Here is a 20,489-nt window from a genome sequence, read left to right as displayed (position 1 = left end):
ATGTCACTGGCCATGTTAGAGGATGGCTATCAAGAACAGATGCTTTGAAGAGAGTCCAGCTAGAGAGCAACAACCCTTTAGATTTTTTTTTTAATTCGAAAGTATCTAAAAAAAGTTTAAAACACACTGTCACACAAAGCCAATGAAAATTTCCCACAAAAATAGAGCAAACAGGAATAAGGATTAAAAAAAATTCATACAATCACCTACAACAGTCCAATAATTGCCTAATAATAATTTCAGAAAAAGAGGAATGAAGGAACAAAGTGGGCTGGGGAACTGAGGTTGAGAGGTTGGTACTTCCTTTCCTGTCTGTTGGCTTCTAGAAAGCACGCGTGGAATTTAAGCTCCAGGTGGTTTAGGGTTCATGGCGAAAGTAGTACCTGTAGATAGCAAGAGTCCTGCCCCCTAGTAGCAAAGTTGTTAGCGGTAGAAAGCAACACTGTTAGTCTAAATGGATCGTTTTGCTTCATGATCTTGCTGTGCATGGTTCCTTTCTCTGTGTTCTCTTTTTCTGCATTTCTTCTAATCTTGTTCAGCAGCCTTCACAAAGATGCAGTGAGCTTCCTAAGACCCGTCACATAAATTTCTATTCTGCTTATGTTAACTAGATTTGGTTTTTCTTCCTTGTAACCAAGATCAATGAATCATACAATTTATTACCCGTTTAGTACTATTTGACTTTTAACTATGTGCGTAGTAATTTTAAATAAAAAAAAAAAATAAGGAGAATTACCCTGGAGAAAAGCCTTATTTATAGCAAAATTCTAGAAAGTTTAGATTTAATTTTTCTAGGTAGAAAGTAACTTGTCCACTGTTAGCTTTGCCAAGGAAGGTACAGATTAGGCAGTGATAAGTTTTGAAGAATCTCTGCTTTTTGGGGCTGGTATGATATCTAAAATATTACAGTCATTAACAACTAGTATGTGTTTATTCAACTATTTAAAGAAATAAAAATAAAATTTTATTTTATTATAGAACATTCTTTAGTTTATTTTTGGTTGTTGTTATTGTTCTTTCAGAGTATAAATAATTATTCTTTCAAAAACCATCCTGTTCTATCACTTCTTCCTGTTTGATCTGCTAAGATAACTTGCCTCCCCCTTTCCAGTGGTAATGTGATTTTTCTTTTTTCCTAGAAGTTCCTTGTATAAATAACAAACTCTGCTCTGGGCAGGCATGATAAGGCAGGAAGGAAATGCTTAAAGTGTTTACATTTAAATAACCTGTCTCTCAATTTCCCTTTCTTCTGTCCACCTCTTTTCCTCTTGCTCCTTCCCTGCATTTCTCTTTCTCTCCCACTACACAAGCACACACACACACACAGCATTTTGTAATTCATTCTCATTGCTACTTAATGAAGACTGAAGACTTTTTGTATAATACAGAACACCAATTTAGACTGTTAGATGATAAACTGTATGCATCTAGAGAAGTATGTGAAAGTTTAAAATCCTAATTTTCTAATATTTATATCCATTACTAGAATTTTTTAAAAAGTTTTTCTATTTATGAGATATTTGTAGAAATGGTTTCCTTATGAACTAATGCTTATTTTAGAATATATGAGTTACTGGGGAAAATGAATGGAAAATTCAGATAGGTGTGTTATTTAAATTATACTAGAAAACGTTACATTTTGTTGAGTCCTAAGCAAAAGCTGCATAGCCTTTTTTTGTGCTCTGTGATTAGAACAAACATCTGAGCAGTGTGTACAGCGTTTTATGAGAGCATATTATAATCAATCTAATCCCATTACACTGGGTAAACAAATTAGCCCTAAAATTGCTGAAATTTATCATAGATTCCAATAACTGTTTATGCATTATTTGCTCTGCTCTCCTTAAACATGTGTTGCTAAGCCCGTTTTAGGCTTCCACATAAGGATTAGCCTTTCCAATCACATTGAAAGCCAGATTGCTTAACTACAGCCCAGAGTGTCATGCTACAGATAATCCATGCCCTTGATTAATGCTCTTATAATCAATTGCTGTCGCGAAGTGACTCCTTCCCATCGCACTCTTCACAAAAAGAGCAGATGGTATTTAAAAGGTTATGGCAGAAGGGCATTACAGAGGTCAAATGGAACATCGATCAAGTGGGCAGAAAAATTGCTTTTTTTCCTGGCTTTTTCCTTCTTATCCTAAGAATCCATAAAGAAATGTAGTGTATGAATTATAGTTTGATCTATTGTTCAAGCACCGAGATATTTTCTTGTTTCAAATTTCTGTGTTGTTTTGGGTAATGAACCTGGAAATTGGATTCCTTGTGTGCCAATAAAAAATTGTACCAGTATGAGCATCTCAAGCAAATAATTCTTAGGCTCAAGAAGATTTTTTTTTCCAAAAATTTTAATGCAGCCAGAGGATTCCAACTTCATAAAAACTTTAATATACAGTGACTCTCAGATCAATTTTTACAGAGGTAATGGCTTTATTTCTAGAAAATCATTCCCAATTTTCATTTTTATGTGAAATTAAATGTGGTGCTACGTGTATAGATTTTCTCTCTTCCTGTCCCTTTTCACACTAATGACAGTCTATCATATATTTCAAAGTGATCAGTTCTCTTTTTAATTGGTATGCTTGGCTCTAATGAGGTGGAGTCATGCTAGAGAGACTGCATTCCCATATGAAGACTACAACGATTGAAATTAAGTAAGAAAATGTCATCATAAGGTTGTTTCAAAACTGAAATGTGTTATTTTAATAAATCAGTGCCTTCAGATACATAGATTCAGAAGCCCTGACCACGAATAGGTCACTTCTGCACAATATAATGGTGATAAAAAATATTCATTTTACAAATAGAGAGAATATGCACCCTTGAATTTATGGAGAAAAAGAAACGATTTTCCAATAAGGTTTTGGTAGAAGGTTTATGATACCAGACATTTGTGTACCTTTCTATTGTTCAATGTGCTATTACATGCATTATCTAAGTAGTCACTAATAATTTACAAAGTACTTATTTCACATATATGTTAACTGTCTGCAGATACAAAGATATTATCTTTGTTGTCATGTAGTTTAGATATATTTGGGGAGGAAACAACCTTCATACAAAAGTGAAAAAATATTATTTGATTTCTTTTTCAAGATGTTTCATAAGAGAATAAGTGGTTAACTATCCTCACAAAATGCTATTATGATATCACTAAGAGAAAGTGTGTGTGGTGCAGATTAGCCAAGAAAATATTCAGATTGCTAAAGAATGATTACGATTTAAAACGGCACTGCAGAAAAGACTGGAAGCAAAGACACAGAAGTGGGACATCCTAGGTCGACCTGGGCCAGTGGCACTGCTGTGGTGAGAATTTCACACATCATACATATTTGAAAGTCTGTTGAGGCCAAGTTGTAAAGCAGCTTAAATGTTGTGCATAAATGTTTAAACTTTATGACACACACAAATGTTCTTGACGGAGGGAGTTTTCTTTCACATAAGTGTAGGTCATGCCTTTCCAGTAGGATGCAAAGTGTTTTCAGTTTTCTAATTTTAGCTCTTACAAACGTATACGGTTTCAGTGTCTTAGCTACTAGGATCAATGACTCTGAAGGGAATAAATGGGATATTTTGCTAGATGCTACCTGGAGGGAACTTTAATCTTGCAAAAAGATGAATTTATACTAAAGGACTGGGGAACATTCACTTTATGTTTGTGACATGCATTATAATAGGAGACGGGATTAATCAGGAGGGTTCCATTGACAGAGACACTGGTTTATTGAGTGACTTCTCTACATCAGGCCTTAGGAACAACAGGCCTCACAAAATATAGCCCTGCTCCTCAGGAGTTTCTAGTCTAGTGGGCAAGGCCTGCTGCCATACAGAGCATGGAAGGTGGACATATGGCATGCGTCCAGAAGATAACTTGGAAAAGAACTGCAAGCTGAACTTGGATGGGAGCATGAACTTCAGCTGTGTATGAGCGAGGAAGATACCAGAATGCACTGGGGGAGGTGTTCACACTGCAAATGACTTTACCCCACCTGGATATTCTGATAGCGCCTGGGTCAGGACAAGGGGCCCTCCTTCCAACCCACTGGGAATCACTGAATTTAGCCCGCCTGCAAAAAAGAAATACTATGAAAAAGAGCCTGTGTTTTAGAACTATCAATTCAAAATGGGAGAATGGAAATAGAAAAATCAACTACAATTTGCCTTAACTCTGGAGATGAAGGTTATATTCTATCCTATGTGACCCCCTGAGACACCAGTATTATTCTGGCTTTCTTTATATGAATGACAGGTGAAAAGCGGGAGAAATACCAGTGATTCTCAACATGGTTAAAGTACAAACAATCTTTAAATCTGTACAAGGGAAGAAAACTGGGGCTGCTGTCCAGCTCACACTGACTTCTACAGAGGCCATGCCTGAGCCTGTGACCCTCAGGAAGCTGCTTCCCTCTTCAACTCGCACTCTATCAGTGAAAATAAGCGGGAAACACTATGATCTGCCTTCCTGGCCACAGTGATGGGCTTAAAGGTGTCCATGTGACCAAGCCTGAATCAGCTGACCACTTTCCCAGAACTTTTCCAAAAGAGAAGCTGGGACATGGAGACCTCTTTCTTTCTCAGTAGACAGCGCTGTGACATCTAAGCCCCAAACAGGGGTCAGCCCAGTCTAAAGTTCCCATCATTGCTTCAGAAAATGATTGCAGCAACTTTGAAGTTAATTCTATTAGTATTCGATAAATCCTTAGGGTTTGACATGCTAACGCCTTATTTTTTTCCTATGCATAAACTCAGCCATACATTTGACAGATACTTATTCAGCAACTGCTATGGGCATGAGGTGCATTTGTAGGTAAACATGAGATTCTGGAATCAGATATATTTCATGCCTTAGAAGTCAGTTTTTAATAAAATATTTTTATAAATAATGGTTAGATCCCATTCTTCCCACTTGGTAGCACTTGAATCTGTGTTCATATTTTCTGTAATCTACAGCATGCATTATAAAAAGGAGCATTCTAATAAATACAGAAGTTCACGTGGAATTGTTTTGTGGCATGCAAATGAATATGCTTGCACATTCCTGGACATAAATATGAAATTCTATACGTCAGTAGGTGACGTCGGCTCTGAAAAAGGGAGCTAAGCTCATGTACATTGCAGATAACTATATTTAATTCTTTCACTTCTCCTAAAGTAATAGACATTATTCATTGTCATATTCTAAAAAAATTTTCACAAGGGAAAAGTAATCTCCGATCAAATTCTTGCAAGACTATTTACCTGACCACCCTCAGGTATTTTAAAATTTATGTTAACACAAATCAGGAGTCTATGCTAAGGCAGAAAAGAAGTTAAAAAGACCTTATGATTTTTTTTGTTTGTTTGTTTACCCTTGCAGCTCTGGTAAGGGAGGAACATTTGTCAATAAGCATGAATTGTCACCACAATTTGTACATGGCAGTTTTCATGGTAACAGGAAGTATACTAATTCTAAGTAATGTATTAAGTGCTAACTTTGCAATTTCTTGTATTCATTCCTGATTTGATATACAATTAAGGGCATGCCATTTGTGATACTGGATGGTGCCTTTTTTGGTATACTTACAAAAACCCTCATAGACCTTGGAAACTCAATGAGCTAGAGAGCTAGAGAATACAAACCAGTTCCTACATGGTCAAAATTATCCCAACCGTAGAAGGCGTGCCAACTCCTGTGACCCCTGTGGTGTGGGTTGTCATGTTCCTGCACATTTCTCCTTTAATGAGAATAAACAAAAGAGACATGAACTGATTGTGATGTGCACTGCAGAAACAAAGAGCGTTAAGCACGTCAGTGTGCTCCATAAAAGAATTAGAGCAATGATGTTTAAGGGAGAGCCTGTTATCAAGTGGATCAACATTTTTATTCAGGGATGTGCTTAAAGACAAAAGAGCTATAAAAAAAATGAAACATTTTCATATGTATTTTACACCAATAATTTACCTTCATAATAAATGCTTGGAATAGTTTCTGGCTCTTTATTGAAACAGGAATGTAAAAGCATGAATAAAATAATCACTGTGTTAATTGACCTGCAGTCTATTTTTTGCCCCCTCTAGAAGGGTTTATGCTCAACCTTGTGAAGGGAAAAACAGTCATGCTCAGAAGTTTGTGCTCATCTTTCACAGCTATCAGTAGAAGAAAATGTTAGCTCCTCGCAGGAAAAATGGATGCTCATTATAGACTTATTTTTATGTATGCTTTTATCAAATAGTATCAAATATGGTAAGTAATCAGATAGTATGAAGAAGTCACAGAGAAAGTAGGAATATGAAATCACAATTCTATTTACTTTAAGTCTTACTTCCTAGTTTCCATTTTTGTTACTGGTGACATCATAATTTATATAAGTTTCTATTTCTAATTAAATGCTGCAGACTACATACTTAGGAAAAATGAGAAGGTAGCTTATTTATGCAAACTTTCCTTCTTCTGAATTTCTCAAGATGTTAGATATTTATATTATTAATTTAGTTATTTTATGATAGCTTTTGTAACTTTAAATAGTACACTTAGAATTACAATCAACCTTTTGATGAGGGGGTTGGTCTTAGAAATTCGGTGTGTTCCTTCAAATGCTGTGTTGTCCTCCTCAGGGGACTAGGGAGAGAAAAGTGACCCCATCAGAGAAAGGCGACTAATTTGAGCAGGAGGAATCGGCTGTAGGCAAAGTTGCAAAGGATCAGAAAGTGAGTTCAGATCATGGACAGATCTTAAATAATATTGTCAGAAATGTGTATTTTATTTTGTAGGCACTAAAGTTTTTCTTAACTAATGGTAAAGTAATGTGTTTGAATAGCATGTGTCCAGTGCTGCCTTAGATGGTGACACTAAACAAGAAGGTGCTGAAGGCAAAGATATCAGTTAAGAAATCATTACAACGATATAGTCTAAAGGTGAAAAATTATGTTCCTGGCAAAGAGAATAGTGACGATTTATGAAAAATAAGTGGATACATTTCTACTTGAACTTAATAACTAGTCGATTGTAAGGTTGGGATAGTGGGAGTCAGTAAAAAGAGAAATGTATCTAGGATGACTCTGAAGTGTCCAACTCAAGCTTTCACTTTAAATCAGAGATAATATAGGAAATGGAATATGATTGGGTGAAATTTAGTGAATTTTTTCTGTTGAAGTTTTTCTTGGCCCATAGACAAGAGTCCTTGGCCCATGGAAAGCCTTTTCTCTCTAAAGAGCTAGAGAGGATGCTGAAATGTGGTGGAAGCTTGAACTCTCCTTTTCTCTCTTTTGCTGTACATTCTGAATCCCTATCTGTTAACTCCTCCAAGAGCAAGCAGCTGCTGAGGTTTCGTAGTTTGTATAAGCACTCGGGCTTTGTGAAAAACTAACCTTGAGACTAGGTGGAGAAATTTCCATCCTTTGGAAAGGGCTCAAGAGTCCTGGGACGAGTACTAGGAATATACAGGGCACAGACTGGAACATGGAAGATCACAGGAAAGCTGGAATGTGAGGGATTCTTTTTCTTTAGGAAGGAGGCAGTGCCATTTTGTTTAAACTTATCGGGTCTTCCTTGTCCCCACAAAGCAGAGAAGAACTCATGGATAGAATTCTCACCGTCCTTAATGTTGCTTCCTCCTAGTTCCCCACTAGGGAACCAATATCTTTCATTATGATACACTGAAAATCCACAAAATAGACCGTTGTAGCTGATGGGCCTGTTACCCACTCAGTAGACAACAGAATAAAATGTGTTATCAGGGATCATTAGACAGAAACAAGAAAAGGTACAAGTGAAATATTTGGAATAGCTTCTAATGAAACTGAGCTACTGAAGGAGACAGAGAAGAACTTGGAACACCACCAACAACAAAAAATAGTAAGATTATTTAAGAAAATTAAAAAATTGCCAAAAGCTGGAATTTTGATAATACAAATAAAAATAAAGTTGGTTGTGGACAACAAAAAATGGAGGTAGCAAAAAGTAAACAACATGGGGAATGAGAAAAGAAAACTAGTTAGTGATACAGGAGAGAATGAAAGAATTATGAGAAAACAACTTCCGTAAATTTGTGGCCACAGAAGCAGGTTAAGGATGAGTTTCCTCAATCAATAGCTTTCTCAATAGCAGCAAAATTGTTAAGTGTAGAAGTATGTACTTGATGGATAGCCATCCAAGTCAAGGAGAACTCAATGGGGGACATACCAATGCAGAGAAAAACAGAAAAAAATAAGCTATTCCAAGTAATTAATTTTTTTTGATGGTTAGCATGTTTCCCAGTTACATACTGGCAATTCTAGTAAGCCCATCCAAATAGTTGTTCTAAAATTGCCTCCTTATATTTGATCTAAAAGTCCCAAATAAATCTTGTTTGAACCTGTGCACACAGATTCTCACCCACGTCCATTGCTAGTTATAAAGTAATCCTACTCTAGTAAGAATAAAAATCAAATTTTAAAAAAAGTATATAAAATGTAGCATACAAACTATAACTTAAATTAAAATGTGAACTATTATGAAAATAAGAAAGTAATTAAATAATAAACAAATAAAACCAACTTTAGATTTGAGCTATAAATCGGTCATTGTATGTCAGGGTAGTTTGAGGAGTCATCAAGGTTCTGGTTAAAAGTCTGAATCATTGTTTATTAATTCTTCTTAGAGGATATCTTTTAATCCAAAGGTCTGAATCCTCTCATCATCCCTTCTCCAGTTGCATTTTGCAGAAACGCTAAATTAGAAGTGCCTAGAGCACCTCCAGAATGGATTTCAGAAAAAAATTGGGATCTGGAGGTAGAATTTTTGTAATTATCATCATTTAGGAGATACTTCCCTTAAGGGGGTTAAGAAAATGCCCCCCCAGGAAGAACTCAGAGAATAAAGGCAATCCTGCAACTAAAACAGAAATAATCATTGGCAACAGAGTAAGATACTCGGTTCAGTTTCTGTTCTCAGTGTTGTATCTGTGTCTTCTCACCTGCCAAGGCTTTCAGATCCATTAAAACTGTAATCACAGAAGTAGTGGTAGGAGACTTTTTTTTTTAACTCATAGAATCTGGAGGAGTTCTCCCTAGTACCTGGTTTTCAGCAGTATGTCAGCTCTAACTCCCAAACTCTTGGTGTTACGGAAACGACAGGCCAGTCAAGAAACAAGCACCACTCAGAGGGTTGGAGTACTCAGATGTGTTACGCCGGCTCAGAGGGGCTTCTGCTCCGAAGCTCTGAGCACCTCCAAGACGTGCACATGAGGTTTTATACGGTAAAGCACAAGCTTGGGGAAGGCGGGGAGGCAGCAAACCAACATTCCAAAGCCAGATATGCATCTTTGAAAATCCAGCTGGCTAGCAAAAATCATGAACAGCAAACCAACACTAATTAACCTAGATTTACAAGTTAGTCCAGCAGAACTCAGATCAGTATTCCAATACTTAGATTTGTGAGTTATCTTGTTAGACCAGCCCAGCCTCTCCTTCACATTCCTACACTTACGAGTTATCTTGTCAGACCAACCCGGTTTTTCCTTCACATTGGAACAATTCTATTAACTCATTGCTCTGCAGGAGATAGGGGGTGAAGGGGCAACCACTTCTGTAGCCTTTCAGACTTTCACTAAGCAAGCCTGGAGTTTCAACCCTGCTCACACACTAAATATTGTTTTGTTTTGTTATGTTTGTGGCCCAAGAAGATGCTTATTTTGTTTTTTAAACTGATTTTAATTTTTTTCCATTTTTATATACCATCCACTGTTATATTTCTGGAGCAGTAGAATAGTGTTAAGGCATTAAAATCTAAAGCAAGCCATTGTGAATGAAAAATACTGCAAACCATTATCAGTAAACAAAGAATGCTGAAACCATCAAGTCATCAGCTGCTGCTGCCACCCCCCAGTGAAGACAAGCCTGCAGGCCAGCCACTGCAGCCACTCACAATGGTGCACTCTGAGGGAATTCAGAATAAGAAAGGACAGGATACCAGCCCTAGATAGCTAGGTGCTTGTCAAAGGAATGAATTCAATGAGCCCAAATGTTTGCTTCCTCCCATACACAGAAAAGCACTAAATTCTTTAACTTGAGATGCCTGGTTTTCTTTAGATAACGAGTAATCTTTAATTGTTCCAACTACCTGGTCTTTGTTGTAAAACTCTTATATATCCTAGCTCCTCCCCTACCTCTTCGGAGCAGTCCCTCAGAGCCATCTGAGAGAGTCTTCTCGCCAAATAAAATATAACTCTCAACTTTTAGGCTGCATATTTATTTCAGTTGACACCATCTTAATCAGAAATCATAGTTGTTTTTTTTTTAACATTAGGAGCTCTTAACTGTTAAGCATGTTGTTACAACAGATGGAAAACTCACAAAATTCCTGCAATTTAAGTACATAATGTATGGTAATTTGACATCAGAGGGGACTGAAACACAGAGACACTGGTTAACATATCCAATATAAAAAATGTTACTCATATATCTAAGATTCAAAATCTGATATCCTGATTTCTTATTTTGCTCATTTTAACGCACCATACTGATTTCTACATACAGTTGGAAAAGAGGGGGGGAAAAAGGAGAAGTTAAACAATAGAGTAAGTGAAATTCTTTCTTCTAAACTCAAGTCGAAAGACCTGGAGAAAATGATTTGTCTTTTAGCCGAAGTTTCTCCATTCTAAATAGCAGATGTATTGCATTAAAGCTTCCCTATGCCTGTGTGGTGTGATTCATGGGATTGGCAGGAATAACAAAGTGATGTGTAGATTACTGGCACTGCATGGGGGCAGGGGATGGAGGGTGGGGACAGGTGGGGAGAGGTGCCAGGGAAGAGAAACTAGAAAAGAAGTTATCTCTTACTATATTCTGATGAAAACGAAGTTTTTTTTTGTTTGTTTGTTTGTTTTTGGTTTGTACAATGTGTGAGTGATGGCCAGGTGTCTCACTGAGAAAAAGATACTGTCTCACTCTTAAGATCACAGATAAGGGTTAAGAGTGCTGGATGGAGCCCAAGTTACTGGTTTATTGTGTGGCCCTGGGCAAAGTACTTAATTCCTCCATTTAAGTGTTCCCACAGGTCCCTTAACTAAGTGATTGTCTCAACTTAGTCCCTCTATTCCTTTCACTTTCTTGGTATTCTGCACCCCTCCTTCTGCTTGTGGAGAAGAGCAGTTTCTAATGCTTGTTAACCGTTTCATTCTTCATGCTCTGCTTCAAGCTCTGCAAGATGCAACTGATAGCCTTGAGAACAAACTTTTCCTAGGGAAATGAACGGCTTTTCATGCTCACTGGGATTAACATTTGGAAAGTAGAAAAAAAATCAGGCAGAAGGGAAAAGAACCTGGATTCTGTCTGAGCCTATCTGTGCAATAATGAATTCCTTGCTATAAACCAAATGAGTTAATTGCAACCATAGGAACAATTTAATTTAATTTAATTGGAATGTGAACAGAGAGATGTCTGAAGGCATCAAATCACACCTGGAAAGTAAAAAGTTGTAATCTTTTGCATTAAGTTAAATGAGGAAAAGGCCCGTTTTAAAAATAACTTGTGATGATTTCAGCAACATGACCCCAATTTTTCTTCTAAAAAATAGTCTGCAATGTAAAATTGCTTATTCATCTTCAATGTCCTGTATACATCTGAAAATGTAGATTACCTTAAATATGTATATTAAGGTCAGTTTTTTAAAATGTAAGCTTATCTCCTAAATTATTGGCATTTGACATATAAGTGACTAAAGTAAATGGGTAAAAGTATGATTTATTTGCTACCAATAGTCATTTAAAGAGCTGCATACGAAGTCCTTTCATATATATCACGTGCTTTCACCCTGGGAACAGCAAGTATTATCGTTATCATTTTTACCAATAAGAAAACATGAAACAGAGAGAATTTAAAGAGTTTTTCTTAAATCAATTAAGAATAAATGCCATTTTTATGGTTAGAATTTACATTTCACAACCTGTCTTTTGTTTTCAATTACATCAGCCAATCAGAAACCATCTACATGCCTAATAACCATCTTTATCATCTTATTACCATTATTAATCTATTCACAATCAACTAATCCTAACTTATGCCAAACATTTACATTTATCTTTTTGCTACCTGTTTTCTTTCCCTCTGGGAAGTAATATTGCTGCTCAATACATAGTACACTCTCTTAAATTTATGGAAACAGAAGCAACTGACTTACTCTCAAGTAGCTATCAAGTAATCCTCAATTCAAGTGATGATTTTTATTTAACAAAATAATTTTCATTAGGAGGGAATAACTGCATCACCTGCCTTTTCCAAGCCTGATCTGTCTCTGGAATAGGCAGAGGGTAAACATATAAATTCATTATCCCATCTCCCAGTTCTACTGAGTATAACAAGTTTGTTTGATTTCATCCAGAGGACCTAAAATCTTCCACATCCAAATTCAGCACTTGCTATTTATTGTTCATGTACTACAATCTATTACTTCAAATTAAGACTTTTTGTGCTTCTAGGCAATAGAATTAATGTGGTGTCCTCCATAAGGTAGTAGATATTCACTAGATAAACATTTCCAAATTCACACCATGATCAGACTTGGAGCTGGATAACATAAGGCAGCCATTCTCTGGGTCTTCTCAAGCCTAGAGATGTGTGTTCCATTCTACTCCATTTAAGATTGGTCCTGTGTCTTACCCGTTTTAGGAGCTAAAATGGACACTCGGATCATGTAAAGCAATTTCTTCAGTAAATTAACGATGAAGAGATGTAGAATACATACAGGCTGAAAGTATGTGCTCTAGAACCAGAGACCTTGGGTTAGAATCCCAGCTCCACCATTTTCAACTGTGGAACTTCAGGCCACCTTCATCACATCTGATGTCCTTAGACATCATTATTATAGAGTGTGGATCCACTTCATAGCTTGTGGGATGGACAGATTCTAAGCTAATCCTCTATGGTCCCCAACTCTGAGTATTCATACCTTTGTGTAATGTCCTCTCCTGGAGCGTGAGCAGAACCTGGGAGTTAGTTCTAACCAATAGAGTATGGCAAAGGTGATGGGATGGCACTCTAGTGATTATGGTAGACTGTATAAAGACACAAACTTGCTAGAAGGCTCTATCCAGGTACTTAACCCTTACAGACTTTGAAGGAGCATGTAAACATGTTAGGAGGCCCACAAGTCAAGAATAGCTTTTAGGAGTTAAGGTTTCTGGGAGCTGAGAGCAGCCTCTACCCAAGAGCTAGCATGAAGCTAGGATCCTCCGTCCCATGACTGCATGGAGATGAATTCTGCCAACAAACTGAGTGAGTTTGGAACCATACTCTTCTTCTGCAGTCAGGACTCTTGATGAGAACACAGTCCCACTAGTGTCCTGATTGCAGTCTTGTGACACCCAAGGCAGAGGATCCAGCTGGGTAGAACCCAGTAAGCTTAAACACCATAGCTGTGATATAATAAATGTGTGATATCTTAAACCATAGAATCTGTGGTAATGTGTTGTGCAGAAACAGGAAATTAACAGAGTTGTGAGTATACATACTATTTTTGCCCAAAACAAAACACATGATGTGCACTCAATAAATATCTTCAAAGATGCAAGTATCATAAACATATGGTAAAGTTTTCTTTAAGTAGTTCCAGATAAATTATGAACAAATAGAAAATAAATTTCTTAAATGATGCAAATACTGATATTTCATTGCATAACTGTAACAAAGAAAATGATATACCACTAAAAAAACTAATCAGAAGCCTCTTAGGATGAGATCAAAACTAGATTTCAAATATTAAGAAGAAAATTTATATGTACACCTGTGTGTATACAATAATATATGTAATATAATATATAATGTTACCGTAACATTAGTACACATATGTGTAGATTATATATACATATGTGTGTGTGTGTGTGTGTATATATATAAAATGTTATTTTCTTAAATATTATGTGTTGGACATGTTGCATATATTTCATGTATATTCCATATATATGTATATATATGTTTTTGTTTTTGTTTTTGTTTAATTCTTGTTTGCTTCTTTATCTTGCCTGAGGGAGTGGCTTTAACTTAAGATTGTAACAGTGATACCTAGCTCAATATGTGATGGGTAGTAGACACATAGAATTCTTTTTAAATGATTGACTTCATCAAACCATTTATACAGTTTAGTTAAAGATGCTTACTGAACAATTACAACCCAGGCCTTATACTATTAATTGAGGCTATGAATAATTTCAATAGTACTCTAATATCATAAAGCTTATTGTCTAGGTATAGAATCAGATATACATAAACAAATATTTACAATATGCTAAGTGCTAATAGATCTATAAAAGGTTAAGAATGTAGCATTAAGTAAGGCAATAGTCTGGCTGATGGGATCAAAACGTTGTAGAAGTATGAATTTACATAAAAAAGAAGAGTTCATAGGTTGAAAAGATTAGGAATGATAATTACACATATCTTCCCCTCTCAAGTAGATAAAGATCACAATCCCACTAGCAAAGAGTCTGACAAATCTACTTTAAAAGTTACTAACCTAAGGCAAATAGTCTGCCAGATATGTCTCTAGCAAAATTAGATTTATTTGGGATCAGCAGAGAATTGCAATTTGGGGTCTGTGAACATGGTGAAGCATTGTGCAAGTCCCACACAGCGAGGAAAGGTGAATGCTTCTAAAGAGCAGGAAAGGAAGCTGGGAGAACCATAGTGTATGAAAAGTCCACGGCTGTCATTGGTGAGCCCTTGCCAGGAAAGAAGAGGAGCCCTTCTTCTTGTGGTTGGGTTCTTTCATCATCACAGGGTGTGAGAACTCCCCCTTCTGGTTTCCCAAGTCTATTTAATTGAAGTTTCTGTTTATTAATTTTTTACATTTTCCCCTTTTGATCAGAACTTTTTTCTGACAGCATCACTGATCAAGAGTCAGCTTTTCTAGTTTCAGTAGCTTTTTTTTTTTTTCCTGGGTATAGTGTTTCATGTCAGAGGGAAAGTGTACAGGTTGGAAACATACTAAGTTCACATTTGAGTAACGAGCATTAGATGGAAGAAATCTCAAGCACTTTTTATCTAAAGTCTTTATCTTACGTTATTAAGATCATAGACATTGGGTATCATCTGAAGCATTATCTCATCATCAGATGTTTGGCAACAAACTTCCAACAGGTCTAATCCAAATATCTTGGGAAACTGTCTCATTAGATGTTGCATGCTTCAATTCAGAGAAATCTTTACTTTCAGGTCACCAAATTAAATTATTTTTAATAGAGCAATTAGGCCTTTGCAATATTGGAATATCTCTCCTTTTATCAGCTGTGAGTCAAAAGAGGCAGAAACCATGTGCATTGGGCATCCTGTGACTACTTCAAAGGGTGAGAGTTTATTAGTCCCAAAGGGATATATATAAAATTTGAAAGGACCAAGAATAACACATTGGGTTGAGGTATTTGGAGGACCTCTACAAATCTTTTCAATAGAGTCTTAGGAATGCCATTAGTGCCACTGACTAAACCAGAGGCTTGAGGCTGGTAAGCACAGGAAAGAGGTTGTAAAACCAGCCAAACAAGGCAGTCTCGTTGAATTACCCAACCATAAAATGGGTTTTTCAGTCACTATGAAGTTTGAGAGGAGTTCCCCAGATAGAGATCATCTCCACAAATGCATTAGCCACAGAAGAGGCAGCAGCCTTTTTGTAAGGCAAGACCTCAGCCCAGTGTGAAAACACAGAGACTATGTTTATATCCATTAGACAGAGTTTGCATGGAATCCATTTGCCAGAACTCAAAAGGTCCATTGGGCAGTTTGAAATTTGCCGGAGCAGTACAAACAGGCTTCTCTGGGTTGTACTTCAGACAAGTGGGACAAGTGACGTAGGCACTTTTTGTGGGTTTGTCCATGTTTCCCCACCGATACTGATCCATGAAGGCTAACACTGGTCAGTAGACCTATGGTCTAATGTATGTACACTGGCAAAAAGTGGAAATTTCAGAGTCTCTGGTAGGAATGGGTTGTTATTTGGTCCAAACCAGAACTTTTTATTAAACCAACAAGTACTGAATTTTCATTCTTATTTTTCTTTTTCTGAGGCTGATTGTTGAGCTTCTCTAGCCAGTTTTTCTAAATTATTATTCAGGGAAATATTTCTTTGGACCATGATGGAGGTTTGGCTGCTGTTTGTCACTTTAAGGGCAACATTCATTCCAGAAAGGTCAGCAAGATGATTCCCCCTAGCTTCCAAACAGTCAAGTTTAGAATGCCTAAGAATCTTAACAATAGCTAAAGATGGAGGTGTACTAAGAATTCTGCCAGGATCAGTTGGAGATTTTGATCATACCGAAGCTGGTGGCTGACTAAGTAGGAGCCAAAGAAATGGAGTGATGACTGAACTGACAGAGTTTCAGTGAAGCAGCCCTTGTTCTCAAAGGAATGGTCCAAAGTCTAGGCAGCTTCAATGAAAACGGTCTAGTCTCAAAGTGAGACCAAAATGGCAAACAAGTACTTGCATGCAGAACAGGCCTTAACCAGAAACACACAATCTTGAAACAGATCCAGAATAAAGTCTGGAGAGCTTCAAAGGCAAAGAGAATTGGGAGGTAGGATCCAGGATAATGATGTTCCTTCAAACCCCAGGGTTGGCGAGAAAAGCAGTGAGCCACAATGTGCTCAATTGTGGGAACTGTGTCTGTTTGCTCACCAGTCCTGGAGCCTTCTGGGGTCTTCTCTGGCCCCCCGGATGAGCCACCAAAATGTTGACCTAAAACAAAAGAAATGCCAGATGTTTCTCCAACCAAGATAGATTTACCTGGAATCAGTATAGAATTGCAATTCAGGGTCTGCAGGCATGTGTGAGTCTCTGTATGGCAAGGGAAGGAGGACACTTTCATAGAGAGGGAAGGAAGTTGGAGGGCTCTGGTACACAAAGAGCCCACGACTTTTCTTGGCTGAGTCCTTGCCAGGAAAGAGGAAGAGTCTTTCTTATTCCTATTGGGCTCTGCTAATATCACAGGGCACAAGAGCACTCTCTTCTGGACTCCCTACTATACTTAATTGACATTTCTGTTGATTAATTTTTTACAAAGCCATCAAGGTTGGACCTGTTGGCTCACTGGTACTCTTCTCATATGTGAGAGGAAGAGAAGATAAAGGGAACACCAGCAACAACCTCTTGCCTCTAAAGGCGGAGGGTTTTGAGCTGATGATGTGGAACTGTCCAATTTGCTTCAAAAATGTTTCTTAAAGTTTTTAGAAAAAGCACACAAAAAAATTAAAGAACGTATTTTCCTGCTTCTTTAATTTTGTTCTGGCATCTAATTGTTGTGTTATTCTTGTACAAAATTAACTACAAAAATGATATATTTTTTAGGAGCTGGAAGGAAATTGCTATTCTCAGAACCCTTACTTGTTTTCTGTCACTGTTCCTCTTGAGAGTGACTAGCCCTTCACCTTAAGTTGTCTGAGTCCTCTCTATGACCCTCACCAAACTCCTACTGAACATTATAAAATTCTGCAACATGTTGTGAATTTTAGTTTATATATCGTGTATCTTCATGGGTTAGCCATGTCACTAATTATGGAATATGAATTCTTCAAGTATCCAAACAGAATGAAGCGTCTGGGTCCACAGCAGGTTGGAGAAGATATCTGAGCTGCAGGATGATGTGCTCACTCAGGGTTCAGACTAAATGCTTACAATAAGATCAGAATAGTATTATTTATTTTTGCCTGTTTTTTAACATAAAAAATGTAAATGAATTATATTCATTTGTGTATGTGTTTTATTCACTATGTAGTTTATGTTTATCCAAGACATTCATGTTCTCCTTGTATCTTTCTCTCTCTCTCTCTCCCCCATACATAACCACAACCACACACACACACACACACACACACACACACACACATTCCAGGCCTTCACAGCATCACATTGCTTACTGTCCTTGAAAAGATAAATGGATAACTTGTAACCATAATTATACATACTCACTGGTGTAATGAAGAGAATTAGAAATGTGTACACAATAGCAGTGCAGGAGAGAGGAATCATAATTAGCAACTATTAATCTAATAGAGAGAAAAAGAGCCAGTTGAAATAATTAACACATGCCACACAGAGGGATCGTTTATGATAAGGATGACTGAAAAGACAGCAGCATTACTTAGCTTTCTTCACCAGCAAAGAGAGCCACAGAGAAAACAAAATGGATCTTTGGTCCAGACAGCAGCCATCATGTTTACTGAGCTGTGGTGAAAGTAGCCTTTTTAGGAATCCACTTGGTAATTCTCCCTTAACCCCTGCCTTTACTAATAAAGAATCCCCTACGCTCTTGTCCTTTTCATAACATTTGGTCAGCAACACACTTAAAAGAAACACTCAAATTACATTTAAAATAACCTTTAGTTAAGAAAATATTTATCTCTGCATATAATTTGAAGAAATTAAAGAGTCATGCATTTGAGAAGCTCACGTGTATTTGCTCGCTCTTTTGGCTTTGGTTTACTTCTAAAATACATATCCTAACAAAAATATCACTACAAATAGTTTTAAATGGTCCATAGACAAGGCATGCAGACCTCAGCATTAACAGGGAGATTAAATCTATTCACACAGCATATATATAGGGGAAGAGAGTAGAAATAGTTAAAAAAGATCTCGTATGGCTGAAAGAATAATCATTTGCTGCTTCTTTGACATTCTCTTCACATGTAAGTAAGTAATTAAATTCCAATAAAATTCAGGCTGGTTTTGAGTTGTATTTATTTCTAGTTTACTACTTTGAAGAAGAATTGAATGTATAATGAAAAGTATGAGATAGGCTTGAGAAATGGATTATTAGAATAACTGTAACCTCACAAAGAAACAATCCATATGTCATTAGATAAAAAACAGTCAAATGTATCTTCAAAAATCTTTTTAATGTTTTAAATGTTTTCTTTAATTGCACTGAAATGCCTAGTGGCCACGATGGGTATTTCCCACCAAGTCCTCAAGCTCATGTGATGCCTAGTGCTTTGTTTCCAAGAATCAATTTATGAATATTGAAAACTAAGAATACTAAGTTAAAAAATAAATATTTAATGTTGTTATCTGAAAACAACTGTTAACCCTTATTTTCTCAGTAAGTAGACACCATTACTCATGACTTCTGTAAATATTTCATTACTTGATATTGAAAAATTCAAACAGGATATGTGCTATTATTTGCTTTGACATGACTATTCATCTTTGGCTCCACGACCAGTCATAGACTATTTTACAAGGGAAATTAAGAAAGGGCATCCAAAATCAGGATAACCTTCATCTTTTGGGGTGAAATATATCTACTTTGTTAATGTTTATAATTCTTTTCTTATAACTCTCCACCGGTTTATTTACCTGTGTGTCTTGTCTTGAACTTCACTATTGTACTTTTGTTCCACTGGTTTCAGTAACCCTTTGCTTAGATTATTTATTGTTATAGCCCCTTTCTCAGATTATTTGCTTTTTCATCTTCATGAACAATTGAATATTGAATTTAAATCCATGCAGGAAAAATAAAATGGATACTTTAAAATCGGCTGTGCATTTTATTACATGACTTCCCAATTAAAAAATTAAAAAGATGAAATACTCAATTAAGTTCGCTTTATCTCTCCCAGAAAGCCTAGCTTTTCATTTACATTCTTGATACTCATCAATGTGAACGCTCTTCTCCAGAAACACTGCACTGTTTGCAGTTTTCCTGCATAAAATCCACTGATTACAGCTTTGTTACATAGCTATTCTGTGTTTATCTGTGAAAATTCTACAGTTTCCTCAGCAACTAAATACTATTCATTCACAGAGACTTTTCTTACTCTATCCCAACACAATGTGATGAATTTCTACTCATCTCTTCCTAAAACAATTTTTCTGCATAATCATTTTGAAACTTTTTGCTTTTTATTTACTTGTTATTCTTCTCCCATTTGCTTCCTTTTATCCCCTTTAAGAAAAACATAACATCGATATTTTTTTGGAGATATGGGCAAGCCCTTAGCCACTTTAATCCTCAGTGTCTTATCTATAAAGCAGGATTCATAATAATTATTATAATTTATTGAACATTTCTTATAAGCTATATACTGTAGTAAATGTATCCATTATCTCCTTTACTCTTTACAAATATCCTATAAAATATCATTATTTCTGTTTTGCAGTAAAAAATCTTCCCAAATTTTTGTTCAGGATTGAAACTTAGGTCTTTTTGACACCAAAGGTCCTAATATTAACTACTAGGTCACATATTCCTACCTATGTCATGGATTCTAAATTGAAATATACATACAATAGATTCTGTATTAGACAATTATTATCTCTATTTTATTTATTTCCTCCCTAATTCTTATTATTTCTTTTCTTCTTCTGACTTTAAATTTGTTTGTTCATCTTTTTCGAATTCTTTTAGGTGGTAGGTTAGGTTGTTTATTTGAGATTGATCTTGTTTTTTGAGGAAGGCCTGTATTGCTATGAACTTCCCTCTTAGGACTGTTTTTGCTGGATCCCATAGATTTTGTGTGGTTATGTTTTCATTGTTGTTTGTCTC

General features: G+C 36.4%; 1 long non-coding RNA gene across 1 annotated transcript in view; it reads right to left on the bottom strand.

Moving 5' to 3' along the window:
- Positions 1 to 19,607, bottom strand: part of LOC140699333 (uncharacterized) — a 73,288-nt gene extending 53,681 nt beyond the window's left edge. The window contains exons 1-2 of the long non-coding RNA XR_012077437.1: positions 19,301 to 19,607; positions 16,622 to 16,681 (exon numbers count right to left, since the gene is read on the bottom strand). This is a non-coding gene — a long non-coding RNA (uncharacterized lncRNA). The remainder of the gene's footprint in view (positions 1 to 16,621; positions 16,682 to 19,300) is intronic.
- Positions 19,608 to 20,489: the final 882 nt, after the last annotated feature.

Source organism: Vicugna pacos, chromosome 1 (genome assembly GCF_048564905.1).
Source record: "Vicugna pacos chromosome 1, VicPac4, whole genome shotgun sequence".
In the NCBI taxonomy this organism is placed as follows: Eukaryota; Metazoa; Chordata; class Mammalia; order Artiodactyla; family Camelidae; genus Vicugna; species Vicugna pacos.
The sequence above is the reverse complement of the archived record's forward strand: the minus strand, read 5'-3'. Positions and strand labels throughout refer to the sequence as shown.